At 51.7% G+C, this 16,846-nt stretch overlaps 1 protein-coding gene across 5 annotated transcripts in view; it reads right to left on the bottom strand.

Annotated features, from left to right (window-relative positions):
- LOC146808688 (uncharacterized) overlaps positions 1–16,579 on the bottom strand; it is a 170,526-nt gene extending 153,947 nt beyond the window's left edge. For 4 of the 5 annotated variants that reach the window (XM_085615491.1, XM_085615493.1, XM_085615494.1 and 1 more), the window contains exon 1: positions 16,488–16,579. The gene's annotated coding sequence lies outside the window, so the exon portion shown is untranslated. Of the gene's footprint in view, positions 1–16,456 lie in introns of all 5 variants that reach the window. The other variant, XM_085615495.1, reaches the window with a different exon arrangement.
- Positions 16,580–16,846: the final 267 nt, after the last annotated feature.

Consider the following 16,846-nt stretch of genomic DNA (forward strand, 5'->3'; position numbering starts at 1 on the left):
ATCGAGTTTCCCCAGTGGACTTAACCAGGGGTTTGGGAGACAGAGGAATCACTCAGGTGACTCTAATGCCTCTCATGCCTCTAGAGGCTCTCAGGGTCAGTCCAGAAGAAGGACGACCAGCCCTCAGAGGAGGGAGCATGAGGCCAGAATGCAGGAAGCTCAGCTGAGAATCAGGAAACAGGAGCTAGAAGTAGCCCTGATGGAAGAGAAACTGAACAAGGCTAGGCAACCTAGAGAGAGTGGGTCTATACCCACTGGTGGCAGCATTGTCCCGAGGGACAAAGATAGGGTCTTTGATAATAGGAACCTGTCCAAAGTTGTGCCCCCCTACAAAATTGGGGATGATATCCACAAGTGGATGACTGCTCTTGAAAGAGCCTGCAAAGTACAGCAGGTTCCTGAGGACCAGTGGGCAGCAATCTTATGTTTCTCCTTTGAAGGTAGAGGCAGAGATAGACTCCTCACTGTTAGAGAGGAGGATGTCAGAAACTACAGAGCCCTGAAGAGTGTCCTGGTTGATGGGTTAGGCTTAACCACTGAGCAGTACAGGTTAATGTTCAGAGATACCCAGAAGGCACAGACTCAGGACTGGTCTGAATATGTTGAATGTGCCACTAAGGCTTTGGAGGGTTGGTTGCTGGGAAGTAAGGTTTCAGATTATACAGGATTGTACAATTTGATGATGAGAGAACAGATTTTAAATAACTGTCAAAACCAGCAACTGCATCAACACTTGGTTGACTCGGATCTGACCTCTCCCCAAGAATTGGGAAAGAAGGCAGACAAATGGGTCAGAACCAGGGTTAAGCAAAAGAACCAGAACCAGGGCCAAAGGGGTGATCAGAAGAAAACAGACCAAAAGGGTAATGACCAGAAATCCAAAGACCAGAAGTCTTCAACAGGGCCCCAAACTAGTACTAATGAGGGTGGGTCCCAACAATCTAAAGGAAAGAAGAAAGAAGGTCTAAAGAAACCCTGGTGCAAGTCTTGCAAGAATACAACTCACTGGACTAGTGATTATAAGAAGGGTTGAGCCCCCAACACTGTTGCCCCCAAGGCACCTGCTTCCAGTAGTACTGTTAGCAGTGTTGGTCCCCAGACAAAGGGTGTAGTGGGAATAACTATGGGAACTGAAGGAGATTCTGACCTAGACAGAACCCTTACACAGGCAGTCTTGATCTGTGATGGGGACATGGATTTGTCCCTGACTGTGAGCCCCAGTAATCTGGCCAAGTACAGACAGACTCCATTGATAAATACAAAAGTGGCTCAAGCATACAGGGACACATGTGCCAGTGTCACTATGGTGACACCAGGCTTTGTGGACCCTGGACAGTACATACCAGGTGAGAATTACCTGGTGACCAATGCCAGCAATACCACTACTTCCCATAGTGTGGCTATTGTTAACTTCTCGTGGGGAGGGGTAACTGGCCTCAAAAGGGTTGTGGTTAGTGCAGACCTCCCAGTAGAATGTTTGGTGGGCAATGACCTAGAGAGATCTCTATGGTCAGAAGTGGAGTACAGGACACATGCAGAGATGTTAGGTATATCATCACATGTCCTTGCTGTGACCAGGTCACAGGCCAAAAAGTGCCTTACTGAACCTCAGGTCTTGGATCCTGGAACAATGGACCAAGCACCTTCCAAGAAGAAGAACAGGAGGGTTAAGGCTGTGCCTTCACCCCTGCCTCCAAGTGATGATCAGTCTTCCCAGGAGGATGATCTAGAGAACCTTGAAGAAACTGTCCCTGAAGAGCTTGAACCTGACCAGGTTGAGTTTCTGGGGACAGGGGGACCTTCTAGGGCTGACTTGGGGCAGGCTCAGTTCTCCTGTCCATCTCTTGAACCCCTCAGACAGCTGGCTGCTGCTGAGGCTGCTGGGAATGCTCAAGGTACCCATAAAGTATATTGGGATGATGGGCTCCTTTATTCAGACGCTAGAGACCCAAAACCTGGTGCAACCAGGAGGCCGGTTATACCTCTGCAATTTAGGGGCTTCCTTCTTACCTTGGCCCATGATATTCCTCTAGCAGGACACTTAGGCCAGAACAAGACTTGGGACAGGCTTGTCCCTCACTTTCACTGGCCTCACATGAATGAAGATACCAAGGAGTTTTGTCGCTCCTGTGTGACCTGCCAAGCCAGTAGCAAATCAGGTGGCATAACAAAGGCCCCCCTAATACCACTACCTGTGGTGGGGGTTCCCTTTGAAAGAGTGGGGATTGATATTGTGGGTCCCATGGATCCCCCCACTGCATCTGGGCACAGATTTATACTGGTGGTAGTGGATCATGCCTCCAGGTATCCAGAGGCAATTCCCCTTAGGACCACAACAGCTCCTGTTGTGGCCAGGGCCTTACTGGGAGTCTTCTCCAGAGTGGGGTTTCCTAAGGAGGTAGTTTCTGACAGAGGTACCAACTTCATGTCAGGATACTTGACAGCTATGTGGAAGGAATGTGGTGTCAACTACAAGTTCACCACTCCTTATCACCCACAATGCAATGGGCTTGTTGAGAGATTCAACAAGACCCTAAAGGGTATGATCAAAGGATTACCTGAAAAGCTCAGGCGAAGATGGGACATCCTTCTACCCTGCCTTCTGTTTGCTTACAGAGAGGTCCCACAAAAAGGAGTTGGCTATAGCCCCTTTGAATTGTTATTTGGGCACCCTGTAAGAGGCCCCCTATGTCTGGTGAGGGAAGGATGAGAGTTACCTCTCAAAAAGCCTAAGCAAGACATAGTGGACTATGTACTTGGTCTCCGCTCCCGGATGGCTGAGTACATGGAGAAGGCATCTAAAAACCTTGAGGCAAGCCAGGCCTTACAGAAAGCTTGGCATGATCAAAAGGCTGTCTTGGTTGAGTTACAGCCAGGACAGAAGGTATGGGTGTTGGAGCCAGTGGCCCCAGCAGCACTCCAAGACAAATGGTCTGGACCCCATACAATCCTGGAAAAGAAGGAAGAGGTTACCTACTTGGTGGACCTAGGCACTCCCAGGAGTCCCCACATGGTACTCCATGTTAACAGGTTAAAAGCATATGTTGACAGGGCAGACATGGGCTTGCTCATGGCTACAGACGAGGGACAGGAGGAAGAGAGTGACCCTCTCCCAGACCTGTTGTCTCAGAACCCTGAAGATGGTTCAGTTGAAGGAGTGACCCTTGGAGGCAACCTCACTGAGCATCAGCAAATTGAATGTAGACAAGTTCTACAATCATTTCAGCATATGTTCTCACTGATACCTAGTCAAACTGACTGGTGTACCCATGTGGTGGACACCGGTGACAGTCTTCCTGTGAAGAACAAACTTTACAGACAACCTGACCATGTCAGGGACTGTATAAAGGCTGAGGTACACAAAATGCTGGAACTGGGTGTCATTGAACCCTCGGAGAGCCCCTGGGCTAGCCCAGTGGTTCCGGTCCCAAACCTCACACCAAAGATGGCAAGAGAGAGATGAGGTTGTGTGTGGATTGCAGAGGACTCAATGCTGTCACTAGGACAGACGCACATCCTATTCCAAGGGCAGATGAGCTCATAGATAAACTGGCTTCTGCTAAGTTTTTGAGCACAGTTGATTTGACAGCTGGCTATTGGCAAATCAGGTTAGCTGAGGAGTCTAAGGCCAAAACAGCATTTTTAACCCCAGGAGGGCACTACCAATTTTTGGTGATGCCCTTTGGTCTGAAGAATGCACCTGCCACCTTCCAAAGGTTGGTGAATCAAGTCCTTACTGGGTTGGATGACTTTTGCGCAGCATATCTTGATGACATTGCTGTCTTTAGCTCCACCTGGGAGGATCACCTGATCCATCTGAAGAAGCTACTTGAGGCTCTGCAAAAGGCAGGCCTCACTATCAAGGCTACTAAGTGCCAGATAGGGCAGAGTAAGGTTGTGACCAATAGACTTAACTTTATTTTCAGGCTCCCTTGAGCCGGTGGAGCCGACGGGCTCATGGTTACGCACCTGCGCGCTACGAGAGGTACTTTACCTGATAACGATTTTAGCAGCTTACACAGCAACCCTACACACTTTCCTACTCCCTGCTGACGAGAGGCAACTACCTCGAAACACGTGTCCAGGGATGGCTAACGCTACTCATACTTGCATGCATTACACAGGCATAGGCGTACTCGCCGACGCTGACCTCAGGGACCATTTTTCATTGGAGTAACACACTTGGTAGGTGGAGCAGTGTGCGACCAATTAGACTTAACTTTATTTTCAGGCTCCCTTGAGCCGGTGGAGCCGACGGGCTCATGGTTACGCACTTGCGCGCTACGAGAGGTACTTTACCTGATAACGATTTTAGCAGCTTACACAGCAACCCTACACACTTTCCTACTCCCTGCTGACGAGAGGCAACTACCTCGAAACACGTGTCCAGGGATGGCTAACGCTACTCATACTTGCATGCATTACATGGGCATAGGCGTACTCGCCGACGCTGACCTCAGGGACCATTTTTCATAGAGGTAACACGCTTGGTAGGTGGAGCAGTGTGCGACCAATTAGACTTAACTTCATTTTCAGGCTCCCTTGAGCCGGTGGAGCCGACGGGCTCATGGTTACGCACCTGCGCGCTACGAGAGGTACTTTACCTGATAACGATTTTAGCAGCTTACACAGCAACCCTACACACTTTCCTACTCCCTGCTGACGAGAGGCAACTACCTCGAAACACGTGTCCAGGGATGGCTAACGCTACTCATACTTGCATGCATTACACGGGCATAGGCGAACTCGCCGACGCTGACCTCAGGGACCATTTTTCATTGGGATAACACGCTTGGTAGGTGGAGCAGTGTGCGACCAATTAGACTTAACTTTATTTTCAGGCTCCCTTGAGCCGGTGGAGCCGACGGGCTCATGGTTACGCACCTGCGCGCTACGAGAGGTACTTTACCTGATAACGATTTTAGCAGCTTACACAGCAACCCTACATTTCCTACTCCCTGCTGACGAGAGGCAACTACCTCGAAACACGCGTCCAGGGATGGCTAACGCTACTCATACTTGCATGCATTACACGGGCATAGGCGTACTCGCCGACGCTGACCTCAGGGACCATTTTTCATTGGGGTAACACGCTTGGTAGGTGGAGCAGTGTGCGACCAATTAGACTTAACTTTATTTTCAGGCTCCCTTGAGCCGGTGGAGCCGACGGGCTCATGGTTACGCACCTGCGCGCTACGAGAGGTACTTTACCTGATAACGATTTTAGCAGCTTACACAGCAACCCTACACACTTTCCTACTCCCTGCTGACGAGAGGCAGCTACCTCGAAACACGTGTCCAGGGATGGTTTCCAGCGATGGTTAACGCTACTCATACTTGCATGCATTACACGGGCATAGGCGTACTCGCCGACGCTGACCTCAGGGACCATTTTTCATTGTGTTAACACGCTTGGTAGGTGGAGCAGTGTGCGACCAATTAGACTTAACTTTATTTTGAGGCTCCCTTGAGCCGGTGGAGCCGACGGGCTCATGGTTACGCACCTGCGCGCTACGAGAGGTACTTTACCTGATAACGATTTTAGCAGCTTACACAGCAACCCTACACACTTTCTTACTCCCTGCTGACGAGAGGCAACTACCTCGAAACACGTGTCCAGGGATGGCTAACGCTACTCATACTTGCTTGCATTACACGGGCATAGGCGTACTCGCCGACGCTGACCTCAGGGACCATTTTTCATTGGGGTAACACGCTTGGTAGGTGGAGCAGTGTGCGACCAATTAGACTTAACTTTATTTTCAGGCTCCCTTGAGCCGGTGGAGCCGACGGGCTCATGGTTACGCACCTGCGCGCTACGAGAGGTACTTTACCTGATAACGATTTTAGCAGCTTACACAGCAACCCTACACACTTTCCTACTCCCTGCTGACGAGAGGCAACTACCTCGAAACACGTGTCCAGGGATGGCTAACGCTACTCATACTTGCTTGCATTACACGGGCATAGGCGTACTCGCCGACGCTGACCTCAGGGACCATTTTTCATTGGGGTAACACGCTTGGTAGGTGGAGCAGTGTGCGACCAATTAGACTTAACTTTATTTTCAGGCTCCCTTGAGCCGGTGGAGCCGACGGGCTCATGGTTACGCACCTGTGCGCTACGAGAGGTACTTTACCTGATAACGATTTTAGCAGCTTACACAGCAACCCTACACACTTTCCTACTCCCTGCTGACGAGAGGCAACTACCTCGAAACACGTGTCCAGGGATGGCTAACGCTACTCATACTTGCATGCATTACACGGGCATAGGCGTACTCGCCGACGCTGACCTCAGGGACCATTTTTCATTGTGGTTACACGCTTGGTAGGTGGAGCAGTGTGCGACCAATTAGACTTAAGGTTGTGTACCTGGGCCACCTTGTAGGTGGAGGCCAAGTTCAACCACTGGAGAGTAAGATACAATCCATCGAGGACTGGTCTCCTCCCACCACCCAGACTCAGGTCCGAGCTTTCTTGGGCTTGACTGGGTACTACAGGAAGTTTGTTAAGAACTATGGGTCCATTGTGACTCCTCTTAATGATCTGACATCCAAAAAGATGCCCAAAAAGGTTCAGTGGCCAGTAAGCTGTCAAAAGAGATTTGAAGACCTGAAGAAGGCCATGTGCTCTGCACCTATCCTGAAAAGTCCTGACTACTCCAAAGAGTTTATTGTCCAAACAGATGCTTCTGAGTTTGGTGTGGGAGCTGTGCTGTCACAACTTAATGTAGATGGTCAAGACCAACCCATTGCTTTTATTAGCAGAAGGTTGACCCCCAGAGAGAAGAATTGGTCAGCTATTGAGAGGGAGGCCTTTGCTGTGGTGTGGGCCCTGAAGAAGCTGAGGGCATACTTGTTTGGCACTCACTTCAAGATTCAGACCGACCATAAGCCCCTCTTGTGGCTAAATCAGATGAAGGGTGAAAACCCCAAACTGCTTAGGTGGACCATTTCCCTAAAGGGGATGGACTTTACAGTGGAGCACCGGCCAGGTACAGACCATGGGAATGCAGATGGTCTCTCCAGGTACTTCCACTTAGGACATGAAGACACGACTGGTCCAGGCTACTTTAATGTCCCTGCGTTTGGGGGGGGTTGTGTAGGAGAGTAGGGTCTGCTATCCTATGGTCACCCCAAATTTTTGCTTTTTGCTTCACTGGTTTTTGACATATTGAGGCTGTGGGCCTGCTAATCAGACCCCCAGCCTGCTGTTCTCTCTGCTAAATTGACACTATGCACTTTAGGTGCATGACCCATTGGAACTGGATCACCCTGTGAGCCCCTGTAGCAGTGTACCCTAGGTACCCAGGGCATTGGTGTATCTAAGGCCTACCAGGGGCTGAAGCATGTATTGTGCCACCCCTGGCCTGGCCTAGCAATTTGACACAACTGGCTGATCGCTCAGCTGGGGTAAGTTGGTGTATCCACCTCTTACTTAGTTGTAGTATACCGATACCTAACCTTACATGGGACACATGTTAACCTATAAGTCACTCCTATGGCAGGCCTTAACAATCCTGAAGGCAGAGTGCTTGGTTTCATGTGAAATGGTGCTCTGGCATGAGCTGAGCCTGTCTGCAGTAGTCAGAACAACTTCCTTCTACCGTTTCCAGATATCGCCATACCATATACTCTTAAGTGCATTATGAACCTCACGGTTAAATGCTATCTTTGGTTTGGCTTTATCTAAACATGTCGAGTAAGGTGTCATACGAATTGGAATACTAACCCCTCGCCAATTCTGGCGACGGGGTTAGCATTCCACCCTCCTAGAGGGACACGACATGTACAGAGCCTGAAACCCGGGTAAAATCAGACATAGCCTCAGCTCCACAAAATGGACACTGCCACCACAGACACAAGTCTGCCCTCCTGCTGCTGGGAGTCCTTCCAGCTTGGGAGACGTGGACAAAGGGTTTCCTGCCAGGGGAGGTGCGAGCACCACCCCAGACAGGATTTTGTGTATTGGTCAGGTAGGGCTTGAAAGGAAACAGACATGCCTGAGGCTCACAAGGAGCCTCGGTGCATATGCCAGTTCAAACCGGTCCTGGGGCACATCAGCCCCAGACCTGGGGCGAGCTGGACAAAGGATTGGGGGTGTAACCACCCCCCTTCCTGGTCCCACCCTTAGGGAGGGACCTAGCAGGAAGTCCGGCCCCTAGAATCCGCTTAAAGGTAGGAGCTGTGTCCTAAGACTACAGACATCCTGGAATCAACTTACAACTAAGAAGAAGACGGGAACTTCGACGTTCTGCTGCACAGAAGACTGAAGGAAATCTCCCCTATGGTCAGGGAGTGACCATCTTGCTAACGCAAGCACCATCCAGCAAATCACCGTCTGCTTTGCCGCCGCCTCCTGCTGGAGTCTGAGCCCAGAGACCGACAAGGACTGGACCTCCAGACCCCTCACCGCCCGATCCACAGTCCCTGCAAAGAAGGAACCCGTGGAGGCACCGAGACACGTGGAGCCAGCCATCTTGGAAGACACTCGACTAAGCTGAAAGCGCAACAACAGAGGCTCCCTCCGAGTTGTGCTTTGGGTCCTGAGAAGCCCAACATCCGAGCAGCATCTGCACCAAAGGTGAGCCCTCCGTCATCTCCACGATCTGCGTGGGGCCCCTCTGCACTTCGCGACTCGACGCGCCTAACCGGTTACTGGTCCGTTGACTAGTGGCCATCTTGGCGACCATCTTGAAAAACCACGACACTGGTCTGGTTGCTCCAGACTGGCTCCTGCTTCCCTCCAAAGGAGCAGCCCCTCTGACCTTGCTGGTCAGAGCTAACAGCTTTCTTCACTTCCTGTGACTCTTCTGAGTCTCCGACACCGCCGACAGCGAGAGCCTGCGTGGGACAGCTCGTGAACCAACTCCTGGATGTCGACCTTCAGGGACCACATGGCTGCAGAGACAAGCTACATCTCTTCACCTGTTTGCACCCGACATCGCCTGGTACCTACCTGGTGCCACGCCGGTCACTGGCTAGTGACTGTGAACACTGTCCCCTCTGCTTACAGGTCTTCTACACTTCCGATCCATCCTTGGATCCACCACATCTCTTCTGGACCGACCGCCTTCAGCATCTTTGTCATCAGGCTCCATTGAACAGATAGACGAAACCCGACGCACTTCGAGCCCTATGCACCCGCTTCCTGTGGGTGAGGTAAAGCTGGCACTCCGGTGCACAAGTGTAGAGTAACATCTCTAATGTCTAGGTTTGAAGTCTTGAATTCGTAGTCCAACCAGAAGACCCTTCTAGCAATAACTTTTGAACATTTACGCATCCATTGAAAACCTATGGGCGCCCGCGTGTATCTTTCCTCACGTAACACGCGACCCGTGGTCCTCCTGGTCACTAACTAAAGTTAGCTCCTTGTAGGCCCAGCAATTCTAGAGGCCCTAGGCCTTCTCCCTTTCCTGTTCGTGGTACTTATACCACTATTTAAGTATACAGTTTGAGCGGCCACCAGGACCTATCCATATAAAGTGCAACTTTCGTATATTGTGATACTTTCTTGTTTAATGATTTGTGCTCCTGTGCTCATAAAGAGTCTAGGGGATACTTTGAGTTATAAATACATATATATTTTGAATATATATCTGTGTGGTGTCCTTTCATTGGTATAAAAGGGGCTACATATGGTAAAACAGCTTGCTTAACATGCCTAAACGAGTTTAGCCTAAAAGACTGCTTAGCCTACGCTACCACTAGGGCAGCTGGTCCGAAAAGGTTGACTTACAACCACACCATAAGGGTTGCTTGGCATGGTACAAGGTGGTCACTTTAACTAGTGAACATCATATACCAGGCCAACTTCTCACACAGTGTGTATGCAGGGTCTGCTGATGCAAGACTCAGTGTGGATGCAGTGTCTGGTGATGCAGCACTCAGTGTGTATGCAGGGTCTGGTGATGCAGGACTCAGCGTGTCTTCATGGTCTGGTGATGCAGGATTCAGTTTGGATGCCGGGTCTGGTTATGCAGGACTCAGTGTGTCTGCTGGGTCTGTGTTGGACTTCGCAACATTGTTGTGGGGTCCCAGCCAGCTCCTGGCAGCTAGGGTGCTACTAATGAAGACCACTCTGCAGTAGCAGGGGCCTGTGGCAGCCATCTTGGGAGAAGGGAGCACCTGCACCTAAACACTGGTTATTTGATCTAACATGCATAAAAAACGAAAAAAATCAGGGAAAAAGGCCAAGTCCAACAGTCTGGTAATGTAGGACTCTGTATGTATGCAGGATATGGCGATGCAGGGCTCAATGTGGATGCGCTGTCTGGTGATGCATGGTCTGGTGAAGCAGTAATCGGTGTGGCTGCAGGGTCTAGTAATGTAGGACTCTGTATGTATGCAGGGTATGGCGATGCAGGGCTCAGTGTGGATGCACTGTATGGGGATGAATGGTCTGGTGATGCAGTAATCGGTGTGGGTGCAGGGTCTGGTGATGCAGGTCTCGGTGTGGATGTAGGATCTGGTGATGCAGGACTCAGTGTGTATGCAGGGTCTGGTGATGCAGTCCTCAGTGTGGATGCGGGATCTGGTGATGCAGGACTCGTGTGTATGCAGGGTCTGGTGATGCAGGCCTCAGTGTGTGTGTGCAGGGTCTGGTGATGCAGGACTCGGTGTGGATGACAGATCTGGTGATGCAGGACTCAGTGTGGATGCCCTGTCTGGTGACGCAAGGTCTGGTGATTCAGGACTCAGTGTGGATGCCGGGTCTGGTGATGCAGGACTCAGTGTGGATGCCGGGTCTGCTGATGCAGGACTCAGTGTGGATGCTGGGTCTGGTGATGCAGGACTGTGTGTCTTCAGGGTCTGGTGATGCAGGACTCAGTGTGGATGCCGGGTCTGGTGATGCAGGACACAGTGCGTCTGCAGGGTCTGGTGATGCAGGACTCAGTGTGGATGCCGGGTCTGGTGATGCAGGACTCAGTGTGGATGCAGGGTCTGGTGACGCAGGACTGTGTGTCTGCAGGGTCTGGTGATGCAGGACTCAGTGTGGATGCCGGTCTGGTGATGCAGGACTCAGTGTGGATGCCGGGTCTGGTGATGCAGGACGCAGTGTGTCTGCAGGGTCTGGTGATGCAGGACTGTGTGTCTGCAGTGGCTGGTGATGCAGGACTCAGTGTGTCTGCAGGGTCTGGTAATGCAGGACTTACTGTGGATGCAGTGTCTTTTGAAGCAGGACTCAGTGTGGATGACGGATCTGGTGATGCAGGACTCTGTGTTGATGCCCTGTCTGGTGACGCAAGGTCTGGTGATTCAGGACTCAGTGTGGATGCAGGGTCTGGTGATGCAGGACTCAGTGTGTATGCCGGGTCTGGTATTGCAGGTGCAGGCTCTTGCGATGCAGGGCTCAATGTGGATTTGCTATCTGGTGATGCAAGGTCTAGTGATGCAAGAGTCAGTGTGGATGCCGGGTCTGGTGATGCAGGACTCAGTGTGGATGCAGCGTATGGTGATGCAGGACTCAGTGTGGATGCCGGGTCTGGTGATGCAGGACGCAGTGTGGATGCAGTGTCTGGTGAAGCAGGACTTAGTGTGGATGCAGTGTCTGGTGAAGCAGGACTCAGTGTGTCTGCAGGGTCTGGTGATGCAGGACTCAGTGTGGATGGCGGGTCTGGTGATGCACGACTCAGTGTGGATGCCGGGTCTGGTGATGCAGGACTCAGTGTGGATGCAGGGTCTGGTGATGCAGGACTGTGTGGATGCCGGTCTAGTGATGCAGGACGCAGTGTGTCTGCAGGGTCTGGTGATGCAGGACTCTGTGTGGATGCAGGGTCTGGTGATGCAGGACTCAGTGTGGATGACGGATCTGGTGATGCAGGACTCAGTGTCGATGCCTGTCTGGTGATGCAGGACGCAGTGTGTCTGCAGGGTCTGGTGATGCAGGACTGTGTGTCTGCAGGGTCTGGTGATGCAGGACTTACTGTGGATGCAGTGTCTGGTGAAGCAGGACTTAGTGTGTCTGCAGGGTCTGGTGATGCAGGACTCAGTGTGGATGCAGGGTCTGGTGATGCAGGACTGTGTGTCTGCATTGTCTGGTGATGCAGGACTCAGTGTGGATGCAGTGTCTGGTGAAGCAGGACTCAGTGTGTCTGCAGGGTCTGGTGATGCAGGACTCAGTGTGGATGCCGGGTCTGGTGATGCAGGACTTACTGTGGATGCAGCGTCTGGTGATGCAGGACGCAGTGTGTCTGCAGGGTCTGGTGAAGCAGGACTCAGTGTGGATGCAGCGTCTGGTGATGCAGGACGCAGTGTTTCTGCAGGGTCTGGTGATGCAGGACTCAGTGTGGATGCCGGGTATGGTGATGCAGGACTCAGTGTAGATGCCGGGTCTGGTAATGCAGGACTCAGTGTGGATGCAGGGTCTGGTGATGCAGGACTCAGTGTGGATGCCGGTCTGGTGATGCAGGACTCAGTGTGGATGACGGGTCTGGTGATGCAGGACGCAGTGTGTCTGCAGGGTCTGGTGATGCAGGACTCAGTGTGGATGCCGGGTCTGGTGATGCAGGACTGTGTGTCTGCAGTGTCTGGTGATGCAGGACTCAGTGTGTCTGCAGGGTCTGGTGATGCAGGATTTAGTGTGGATGCAGTGTCTGGTGAAGCAGGACGCAGTGTGTATGCAGGGTCTGGTGAGGCAGGACTCAGTGTGTCTGCAGGGTCTGGTGATGCAGGACTCAGTGTGCATGCAGGGTCTGGTGATGCAGGACGCAGTGTGTCTGCAGGGTCTGGTGATGCAGGACTCAGTGTGGATGCGCTGTCTGGTGATTCATGGTCTGGTGATGCAGTAATCAGTGTGGGTGCAGGGTCTGGTGATGCAGGACGAAGTGTGTATGACTGGTCTGGTGATGCAGGACTCAGTGTAGATGCCAGGTCTGGTGATGCAGGGCTCAGTGTGGATGCCGGGTCCGGTGATGCAGGACTCAGTGTGTATGACTGGTCTGGTGATGCAGGACTCAGTGTAGATGCCAGGTCTGGTGATGCAGGGCTCAGTGTGGATGCCGGGTCTGGTGATGCAGGATGTGAGAAGGTGGCCCGATATATGCTGTCCCCTAGTTCTTGTGGGCACCTTGTATCAGTCCAAACAACCCCTTATGGTGAATGGTTAAAGACAACCTTTATTGAGCTATCCTATTCGTAGCTATGGAGAGCAGCCTCCAGGCTAAGTCTTGAAGGAATGTAAAGCAGCTTGTTTTACCAGTCTATAATCTCTTGGATGATCAAATGAAAGGACAACCACACCAGGTATATATTAAAAATATTTGTATTTAAGATAGAACACACCCCTCTAGTCTCTTTGTGAGACTAGAGTTCGAAGTACTTTGTTTACAAGTTAGCAATTATCAGTAATAGCACAAATACACGTTTGGGCCCTAGGGGCGTACCAAACCATATACCAGAAAAGTGTTATAAGAACCACGAATGGGATAGACACAAGGCCTAGAGCCTGTAGAATTGCTGGGACTCCAAGGAACCACCCAGGGTAGTGACACAGGGGACCCACGGGGAGTGTATGCAGTGTGGGAACACAACCGCGGGTTCCCGTTATCTTCTATGGGCAATGTCGCGGTTGGAATTTTAGGATATTAGGGACACTTACAATCAAGTCAGGACCAAACCCTTTTGGACTCAAGAAGTTCTAGGGCTAGCACCCACTGGAGCACCGGAGTACTCGAGTTACCTCACCCAGGGAAGCCGGGTGCATAGGTGTCTATTGGTGTCGGGTTGCGTCGTCTATTGCAATGGAAGCCTGCAAAGAACTGCTGCTGCTGTGAGGAGGAGAAGTGTCCGAAGAGATCCAAGCCTGGATCTAGGATGGAAGGAACGTGAAGGCAGAGGGGACAGAGTCTGGGTCACTAGCCAGTGACCAAGGGCCGGATGAACCATAATGCCCACAGATGTCGAGTGCTTCAGGTGAGTTGATGGGTGTCTTGACTCTTGAGCCACGAGGTCCAGGAGGCGTCGACATCGTCCACGAGCCGGATTCGAGCTGTACCACGAAGTCTGTCGAGTGCTGCGGTGTCAGCGACCAGAATGGACCCAACAAGCCTTGGCACCGACAAGTCACTGGAATTCAGAGAAAGAACTGTGGTGCAAACCAGCAAGGTCTGAGGGACTCACTCAGCGAGGGTAAGTCAGGGCACATCTGGAGCAATCAGGAAAGCCCAAGTAGAAAAGGAGTTGCCTTCGTGGGGACCTGCTAGCCAAGGAGACTCGAGCGGTCGCACTTGAAGCTGGCCCACGGTTCACTCGTGGAGTGGACGCCAACAATCTTCGGTGCAGGAGATGCTCAAGGTTGGGGCGGCTATAGGAGACTAAAGCACAACTTCGAGGAGGTCCAGGAAGATAGTGTTGCTGCAAATGTTCACGGTGTCCAGGGGTCACGGTTCCACGTCACCCACGATAACCACGGGCATCAGCTTTGCTGTGAACTCAGGGTAGCCCCAGGAAAGGCTGGAAATCCACCTCTGGTGATGCAAAGACTTCACCGTCCGGCGGGAGCTTCAGCGATGCAGACCCGTCAGTTGATTCTTTGGTGCCTGCCAAGCAGGTGAGTCACTCCTTGACCTCAAGGGAGGTTTCTTCCGTCTTGTAGTCGTGATAGAAAGTAGAAGGTCCAGGATATATGTTGCAGAGTTTCATCCAGGGTAATCTAAAGTCTCTAGGTATGGGTTCCCATACTTATACTAAGTTTGGGGGTTGGACATACACTAGGGACCCACCTATGGGAGGGTTTGGAAAGAGGGGTGGTTACACCCATTTCCTTTGTCCAGTTTTGCGCCAGAGCAGGGACAGGCAGCCCCTGCAACCGGTTTGAACTGGACTATGCACAGGGACACCAAGTGTGCCCCCAGTGCAGGACTTCAAAGCACCAGAGAGTGCTCCCGCCCAGCCCCAATACACATATGCCTGTCTGAGGAGGTGGTTACACCTCCCTTCGACAGGATACATATTGTCCAGGCCTCCCCTGCTGGAGTTTCGGTCAGCAGCAGGAGGCCAGACCCGTGTCTGTGCCAGGGCTCAGGAAAGTCCTACCGGGTTAGACCAGTGTGAACATGTCTCTCCCTCTAGAAGAGTGAAATGCTACCCCCGCCACCAGAACTGGTGGGGGGGGGGGGTAGTATTCCAAAGCGTTTGACACCAAATACGACATGTTTTGATGCAGCCATCCCAAAGTTAGCATTTACAGCGAGGTTATAATGCACTTAAGAGTATATGGTATGGCTGTATCACAGAACAGCTATAAGGAAGTATTTCCGAAAGCTGCAGAGGGGCTCATCTCATGCTTGGGCACCCTCTCACACAAAACCAAGCACTCTGCCTTCAAGATTGTCAAGGCCTGCCATAGGAGTGGCGTATAGGTTTATTTGTGTCTGTATAAGGTATTGATATAGGAAGCCTATACCACAGTAAAGGGTGCAAACACACCCTTACCCAGGCTGCAGTAGCAGAGCTGTGGTGCCATTTCGGAGGGCTTCCCAGGGGTGGCATAATACATGCTGCAGCCCCTGGTAGGCCTCTGAGGTACCTATGCCCTAGGTACATAGTATACCATATACTAGGAGCTTATAAGGCACTCCAGAATCCAATTAGATATGTACCTAATGTACATGCAAACCATTTTAGAGAGGAAGCAGCTAGGCTGTGGTCCCGATTGGCAGGGCCACAGCCAGACTACGGTCGAAAAACAGTGAAACACCATCAAAAAGTGGGGGTACCCATGTGAAGCACATCCTACTCTCCTACAAAGGACTCAGTGTGTATGCAGGGTCTGGTGATGCAGGACTCAGTGTGGCTGCAGGGTCTGGTAATGTAGGACTCAGTGTGGCTGCAGGGTCTGGTGATGCAGGACTCAGTGTGGCTGCAGGGTCTGGTAATGTAGGACTCAGTGTGGCTGCTTGGTCTGGTGATGTAGGACTCAGTGTGGCTGCAGGGTCTGGTGATGCAGGACTCAGTGTGGATGCAGAGTCTGGTGATGCAGGACTCAGTGTGGACGCAGGGTCTGGTGATGCAGGACTCAGTGTGGACGCAGGGTCTGGTGATGCAGGACTCAGTGTGGATGCAGAGTCTGGTGATGCAGGACTCAGTGTGGATGCAGAGTCTGGTGATGCAGGACTCAGTGTGGATGCAGAGTCTGGTGATGCAGGACTCAGTGTGGACGCAGGGTCTGGTGATGCAGGACTCAGTGTGGATGCAGGGTCTGGTGATGCAGGACTCAGTGTAGATGCCGGGTCTGGTGAAGCAGGCGCAGGCTCTTGCGATGCAGGGTTCAGTGCGCATGAGTTCTCTGGTGATTCAGGGTCTGGTGAAGCAGGACTCTGTGTGTATGCAGGGTCTGCGTGTGCCTGGTCCAGTGAGGATGTAGAGCTGATCGCTGGGACTCTGACATTGAGCGAGTGTCAGTGCCTGGAGGTCCAGATTTCATCATTATCAGTGAGGGCCTGGGTGACTCACCTTCTCCCTGCCCCCTCTATTGGCTGAGTACCTGTCAATCACTGGGTGAGGTGGGGTCCTTCGGCAGCCTTGAAGCCTTAGGTCCGGGCACTCCTTCCTCAGGTGATGTTCACTCTACAGTGCAGTTCCCTATTTAATATTCCCTTACAATGAAGATGTCGCAAGCGAACACCAGCCCACGTGACAAGGGCTCCATTCCGGGAAGGGTAAACACAAGGGGAAGTGTAGCAACCCGCCTCTCTGTGCATTGTAATAAAATGAAGTACACTATGTAGAGAGTGCAAGAAATCCTTAAAGGGCAGGCAGAGGTTAAAGTAGATAACAATAACTGCCTTTTTGTGGCAGTGTGGGCCAGTAGTTTGCCTTATCAGAGGACAGCGTTAAGCATTT

Source organism: Triturus cristatus, chromosome 7, assembly GCF_964204655.1.
Source record: "Triturus cristatus chromosome 7, aTriCri1.1, whole genome shotgun sequence".
NCBI lineage: Eukaryota > Metazoa > Chordata > Amphibia > Caudata > Salamandridae > Triturus > Triturus cristatus.